Consider the following 8,153-nt stretch of genomic DNA (forward strand, 5'->3'; position numbering starts at 1 on the left):
GGACGAGGGGAGATTTGGAATATATATCAGGAAGAAATTCTTTTCTGTGAGGGTAGTGAGGCACTGGCGCAGGTTGCCCAGAGAAGCTGTGGCTGCCCCATCCCTGGAGGTGTTCAAGGCCAGGTTGGATGGGGTTTGGAGCAACCTGGTCTGGTGGGAAGTGTCCCTGCCCATGGCAGGGGGGTTGGAACTAGATGATCTTTAAGGTCTCTTCCAACCTAAACCATTCTATGGTTCTATGATCATTCTGTACACAAATGCATGGTCAGGGAGACACCACCAATGACATCCTGGGTGGAAGGACCCAGTCATCCATCCATCTATCCATCTATCAGTTCTCATGGGGATCGGATCTGGATGCACAAGTCCTTTCCAGCGCAAGCAGCCTTTGCCCCGATGATGATGACTCCAACCCTACATCAAACACGGGCAGAGGCTCCACCTGCCCACACCAAGTCCTCCGGCATCACAGATTTCCACGGTGCCCTGCAGCACCAGCAACCCTCAGAAGGTCCACAAAAAGCCAAGCGAGAGCTCCCTAACCACCAGCAGCACCAGCAACCCTCAGAAGGTCCACAAAAAGCCAAGCGAGAGCTCCCTAACCACCAGCAGCACCAGCAACCCTCAGAAGGTCCACAAAAAGCCAAGCGAGAGCTCCCTGACCACCCAAACTAGCTGAACCGTAGGAAGGAGGATAACAAAGACGGGAAAAATTAATTGGATTTTTTAAAAAAAAAAAAAAAAAGTTCTTTCCCTTTTTATCCAGCAGAATGCGTTTATGGCATATGCATCGAATCGAAAGTATTATTTTTATCTCGATATTATTTACCCTTTCATACTTGCTATTTAAATATCCCCGAATTCCCAGAAGAACCAGCAATTCAAAATACCGTTTGATATATATTTATAAGCAAGGGGAAGCACAGACTCATTCATTTTCAGCTTGCCTACTTCTTTTTTTTTTTTTTTTTTTTTTTTTTTAAATTAGATTTTAAGTGCTGTAACATCCACGTGCAAATTTATCAAGACGCGGTATTCTTTCTCCTGTACCCTCAGCAGAGAACCTCCAGCCCCAGAACAGGCATCTCGCTGGCAAAGGAGACCCGGTTAACACCAGCGAGTTGAACGATGAGGAGCAAATTCTTGAGAAGTTTAAAATAAAAGAAATTTAAAAAAAAAAATATGTAAAAATAAGAAACAAGCCATTGTTGAGAAAAGGAATAAGGTTTCTTGCACAAGAGGGGATGGGAGTAAAAGATTTTTTAATATTAAAACCTCTCTTCTAGCGGTCTCTGTGGGCGACCGCAGCGAAATAATTTGCAGCCGTTGCAGAAGAAGCCACCCTCAGCACCAGCGAAACCACAGCGGCACAGCGTTATACCACCAAAACTCCTCTGAACTAAGGAATTACCAAAACCCCGCTAGGAGGGAGATGGAATTCTACAATTCGACATCGTATCCGAAAGCTCATTCTCCTTCTAGAACCTGTGGCAGGAGGTAACGGGAGACGGGAGATCTGATGGAGGAGCCAGGAGCGCAGCGGGACATGCGGTCGAGCAGCTCAACTTCTCCGATGGCCATCAAAGCCACTTCAGTGGTGGCTGTGCTAGTTTTTAATTGCATTAATATGCACATCTGGAGTGTATACATCTGGAGTATTGTGCCCGGTTCTGGGCTCCCCGGTTCAAGAAGGACAGGGAACTGCTGGAGAAGGTCCAGCAAAGGGCTACGAAGATGATGAGGGGATTGGAACATCTTTCTGATGAGGAAGGGCTGAGGGACCTGGGGCTTTTTAGTCTGGAGAAGAGAAGACTGAGGGGGGATCTTGTCAATGCTTCTAAATCCTTAAAGGGAAGGAGCCAGGGGGATGGGAACAGTCTTTTTCCAGTGGTGCCCAGTGATAGGACAAGAGGTAACAGGCATAAGCTTGACCATAGGAAGTTCCATCTAAACATGAGGAGGAACTTCTTCCCTGTGAGGGTGGCAGAGCACTGGCACAGGCTGCCCATGGAGGTGGTGGAGTCTCCCACTCCGGAGCAATTCCAAACCCGCCTGGACGCCATCCTGTGCCACTGCTGGAGGTGCCCCTGCTCTGGTGGGGGGTGGGACTGGATGATCTCCAGAGGTCCCTTCCAACCCTGACCAGTCTGTGATACACAAGCAAATCAACGAGGCGGGAAGGTTTGGAGAGAGCAACGGGAGTTGGTTTTTGCTCGGCTGATGGCTGGAGAGAGGGAATCAGCGCATCATTAGCACCCCCGGAATAAGTCCGGAGACCAACCTGAAGATGAGATGATGAGATGGAAAAGGACATCACAGCTGGAGAAGACAGCAGAGGAGGAAGGCACCGAGAGGCCAGCCAGCAGCTGGCCTGAATAATCCGGGAATTAAAGACCTGAACCCATCTGCATCGGCTCCCGGATGAGGGGAGATGAGGAAGGATGGGGCGTCGTGTATTCGCAGCCCTATTGCGAAGGGAAATGCCAACCTGGAAAAAAGGGTAAACGCCAGATAAAATATGAACTTTCGCGCTATTGCTGCCAGATGAAGAAAAAAAAAGGGGGGGAAAAGAAAAAAATCAAGTCATAACTTAGTCCAGCTTTCCCAGTCCCAGCCCCCGCGCCGCACAACCAGTAAAAATGTCGGATTTAGAAGAACGAAGAACCAAGAGCAAAAATTCAGGTCACCGTGTCCCGTCTCCCCCCTCCAAGAAGGTGTCACCCCCGGGGTCTGCGAACAGACAGTCGCTCGTGGATGCGGCGCTCCCGGCCACGGGGGACCCCTCCCCAGCCGCAAACGTCACGGAACGTTTCCACCACGAAGAAGGATTCGGCGGGACGGCGGAAGAGGGAAAACACGCTTTTAGGTATCCAAACCCACCGCTTTTTTGGACATGGACGTAAAGACGAGGAGCGGTTTCAGTGGGAACACAACATTTCCCAAGAAAAGTCCACTCCGGCATCAGCTGCCGAAAGTTCGTCAGACAACGCAGGCGGGAAGAGATTTAATTAAAAGCTTTGAGCCACCAAAAAAAAATTAAAGCAATAAAAGCAACATCGGAAAAAAAAAAAAAAAAAAGTGAAAGTGCTGCAGTCAACCGAGGACTATTGCAGAAAGCGGCGCTTGGTATGTTTAAAAGTAGTTTTATTTCCTTTCCTCACGCTTGCAAGTCCGGCGCACGGACTCGTTTCTGGCTAAAGCTTCCTTAATTAGCCTGGAAGGAAAAGAATAATAAATAAATAAATAGAAACAATTATATCCGACCTGAAGTTAAAACTGAGACAAAAGCTGCAATTTAACAAAAAATTACGGGTCACGGAGCGGTTTCCAACGCTGCCTTCGCACCGGAGGTGGACACATCCATGGTCCATTGCGTTAAGGTAAAATGGGACAGTGTCACGGTGACTGCTGGTGACAGAGTGGGGACCTCCTGTCTTCACGGGTCCATGAGAAGCTCAGGACATAAGAGAGGTCTTTGGGAGAGCAGGAAAAACTCGGGACACGTGTTCCTCCCTGCACACACCCCCCCTGTGCCACACCAGCCCTGTCCCCATGTCACACACACACCCTGTGTCACACCAGCCCTGTCCCCATGTCACACATCCCTGTGCCACACCAGCCCTGACCCCATGTCACACACACACACCCCCTGTGCCACACCAGCCCTGTCCCCATGTCACACATCCCTGTGCCACACCAGCCCTGACCCCATGTCACACACCTCTGTGCCACACCAGCCCTGACCCCATGTCACACACCCCCTGTGCCTCACCAGCCCTGACCCCATGTCACACACACCCTGTGCCACACCAGCCCTGTCCCCATGTCACACACCCCAGTGACACACAAGCCCTTTCCCATGTCACACAGCTCTGTGCCACACCAGCCCTGTCCTCATGTCACACACACACACACACCCTGTGCCACACCAGCCCTGTCCCCAAGTCACACAAACCCCCCGTGAGCCACAACAGCCCTGTCCCATGTCACACACACACCCCCTGTGCCACCCCTGTCCCCATGTCACACTCACACACCCTGTACCACACCAGCCCTGTCCCCATGTCACACACCCCTCTGACACACCAGCCCTGACCCCATGTCACACACACACCACATATGCCACACCAGCCCTGTCCCCATGTCACACACACCCTGTGCCACACCAGCCCTGTCCCCATGTCACACTCACACACCCTGTGCCACACCAGCCTTGTCCCCATGTCACACACACACCCCTGTGCCACACCAGCCTTGTCCCCATGTCACACACACACCCCTGTGCAACACCAGCCTTGTCCCCATGTCACACACCCATGTGCCACACCAGCCCTGTCCCCATGTCACACACACCCTGTGCCACACCAGCCCTGTCCCCATGTCACACTCACACACCCTGTGCCACACCAGCCTTGTCCCCATGTCACGCACACACCCCTGTGCCACACCAGCCCTGTCCCCATGTCACACATCCCTGTGCCACACCAGCCCTGTCCCCATGTCACACACACACCCCCTATGCCACACCAGCCCTGTCCCCATGTCACACACCCCTGTGCCACACCAGCCCTGACCCCATGTCACACACACACCGCCTGTGCCACACCAGCCCTGTCCCCGTGTCACACACACACACACCCTGTGCCACACCAGCCCTGTCCCCATGTCACACACACACACCCTGTACCACACCAGCCCTGTCCCCGTGTCACACACACACACCCCCTGTGCCACACCAGCCCCAACCCCATGTCACACACCTCTGTGCCACACCAGCCCTGTCCCCATGTCACACACCTCTGTGCCACACCAGCCCTGTCCCCATGTCACACACACACCCCCTGTGCCACACCAGCCCTATCCTCATGTCACACACACACCCCCTGTGCCACACCAGCCCTGTCCCCATGTCACACACACACACCCCTGTGCCACACCAGCCCTGTCCCCATGTCACACACACACACCCCCGTGCCACACCAGCCCTGTCCCCATGTCACACACACACACCCCCTGTGCCACACCAGCCTTGTCCCCATGTCACACACACACACCCCCTGTGCCACACCAGCCCTGTCCCCATGTCACACACACCCCCTGTGCCACACCAGCCCTGTCCCCATGTCACACACACACCCTGTGTCACACCAGCCCTGTCCCCATGTCACACACACACCCTGTGCCACACTAGCCCTGACCTCATGTCACACACACACCTGTGACCCACCAGCCCTGACCCCATGTCACACACACACCCCTGTGCCACACCAGCCCTGTCCCCATGTCACACACACACACACCTCTGTGCCACACCAGCCCTGACCCCATGTCACACACACACCCCTGTGCCACACCACCCCTGTCCCCATGTCACACACCTCTGTGCCACACCAGCCCTGTCCCCATGTCACACACCCCTGTGCCACACCAGCCCTGACCCCATGTCACACACACACACCCCCTGTGCCACACCAGCCCTGTCCCCGTGTCACACACACACACCCCCTATGCCACACCAGCCCCAACCCCATGTCACACACACACCCCCTGTGCCACACCAGCCCTGTCCCATGTCACACACCCTGTGCCACACCAGCCCTGACCCCATGTCACACACCCCCTGTGCCACACCAGCCCTGACCCCATGTCACACACACACCCCCCCTGTGCCACACCAGCCCTGTCCCCATGTCACACACACACACACCTCTGTGCCACACCAGCCCTGACCCCATGTCACACACACACCCCTGTGCCCCACCACCCCTGTCCCCATGTCACACACCCCTGTGCCACACCAGCCCTGACCCCATGTCACACACACACCCCCCCTGTGCCACACCAGCCCTGTCCCCGTGTCACACACACCCCCCCCCTGTGCCACACCAGCCCCGTCCCCATGTCACACACACACCCCCCTGTGCCACACCAGCCCTGACCCCATGTCACACACACACCGCCTGTGCCACACCAGCCCTGTCCCATGTCACACACACACCCCGTGCCACACCAGCCCTGTCCCCATGTCACACACACCCCCTGTGCCACACCAGCCCTGTCCCCATGTCACACACACACCCTGTGCCACACCAGCCCTGTCCCCATGTCACACACACCCCCTGTGCCACACCAGCCCTGTCCCCATGTCACACACACACCCTGTGCCACACCAGCCCTGTCCCCATGTCACACACACACCCTGTGCCACACTAGCCCTGACCTCATGTCACACACACACCCGTGACCCACCAGCCCTGACCCCATGTCACACACACACCCCTGTGCCACACCAGCCCTGTCCCCATGTCACACACACACACACCTCTGTGCCACACCAGCCCTGACCCCATGTCACACACACACCCCTGTGCCACACCACCCCTGTCCCCATGTCACACACCTCTGTGCCACACCAGCCCTGTCCCCATGTCACACACCCCTGTGCCACACCAGCCCTGACCCCATGTCACACACACACACCCCCTGTGCCACACCAGCCCTGTCCCCGTGTCACACACACACACCCCCTATGCCACACCAGCCCCAACCCCATGTCACACACACACCCCCTGTGCCACACCAGCCCTGTCCCATGTCACACACCCTGTGCCACACCAGCCCTGACCCCATGTCACACACACACCCCCCCTGTGCCACACCAGCCCTGTCCCCATGTCACACACACACACACCTCTGTGCCACACCAGCCCTGACCCCATGTCACACACACACCCCTGTGCCCCACCACCCCTGTCCCCATGTCACACACCCCAGTGACACACCAGCCCTGACCCCATGTCACACACACACCCCCCCTGTGCCACTCCAGCCCTGTCCCCGTGTCACACACCCCCCCCCCCGTGCCACACCAGCCCCAACCCCATGTCACACACACACCCCCTGTGCCACACCAGCCCCGTCCCCATGTCACACACACACCCCCCTGTGCCACACCAGCCCTGACCCCATGTCACACACACACCGCCTGTGCCACACCAGCCCTGTCCCATGTCACACACACACCCCGTGCCACACCACCCCTGTCCCCATGTCACACTCACACACCCTGTACCACACCAGCCCTGTCCCCATGTCACACACACACACCCCCTGTGCCACACCAGCCCTGTCCCCATGTCACACACACACACACCTCTGTGCCACACCAGCCCTGTCCCCATGTCACACACACCCTGTGCCACACCAGCCCTGTCCCATGTCACACACCCCCTATGCCACACCAGCCCTGTCCCATGTCACACACCTCTGTGCCACACCAGCCCTGTCCCATGTCACACACCCCCTATGCCACACCAGCCCTGTCCCCATGTCACACACACCCTGTGCCACACCAGCCCTGTCCCCATGTCACACACACCCTGTGCCACACCAGCCCTGTCCCATGTCACACACCTCTGTGCCACACCAGCCCTGTCCCCATGTCACACACACACCCCTGTGCCACACCAGCCCTATCCTCATGTCACACACACCCCCTGTGCCACACCAGGCCTGTCCCCAAGTCACACACCCCTGTGCCACACCAGCTCTGTCCCCATGTCACATATCCCTGTGCCACACCAGCCCTGTCCCCATGTCACACACACACACACCCTGTGCCACACCAGCCCTGTCCCCAAGTCACACAAACCCCCCGTGAGCCACACCAGCCCTGTCCCCATGTCACACACACACCCCCTGTGCCACCCCTGTCCCCATTTCACACACACACACACACACCCTGTGCCACACGAGCCCTGTCCCCATGTCACGCCCCCCTGTGCCACCCCAGTCCCTCTCCCCGGCCCGTGTCACACCCGGGAAGGACGAGAATGGGGAGAGGGGGCGGGGAAGGCCTAGCACGCGCCGCCGCGCGCGCCCCTCACCTGCCGCCGCGCGCCCCTCGCCGCGAGGCTGCGCCCTGCCGCCGGCACCCAAACATCACGTGACACGGGCCGGACCCGCCCTGACCACGTGTTCGCCTCCCCTCCGCCCGCCCCGCCCTCTCTGGCGTCCCCGGCCCGCAGGTGCTGCCGCCCGCGGGCGCCGCCCCGGACTTCAACTCCCAGCAGCCACCGCGACGCTTCGCCCTGCCCTCTTTTCCGGCCGACCAATCCCCTGGGGGAACGACTCAAGCGTATCGCGCGTCCCGC

General features: G+C 57.4%; 1 long non-coding RNA gene across 1 annotated transcript; it reads right to left on the bottom strand.

Moving 5' to 3' along the window:
- Positions 1-3,138: 3,138 nt before the first annotated feature.
- LOC309669165 lies at positions 3,139-7,932 on the bottom strand. Its single transcript, XR_014268884.1, has 3 exons — positions 7,887-7,932; positions 3,311-3,473; positions 3,139-3,214 (listed from the first exon to the last, which is right to left on the bottom strand). It is a non-coding gene; the product is annotated as an uncharacterized lncRNA (long non-coding RNA).
- Between the last annotated feature and the right edge of the window lie 221 nt (positions 7,933-8,153).

Source organism: Vanellus vanellus, assembly GCF_965231255.1.
Source record: "Vanellus vanellus genome assembly, chromosome: 2".
In the NCBI taxonomy this organism is placed as follows: domain Eukaryota; kingdom Metazoa; phylum Chordata; class Aves; order Charadriiformes; family Charadriidae; genus Vanellus; species Vanellus vanellus.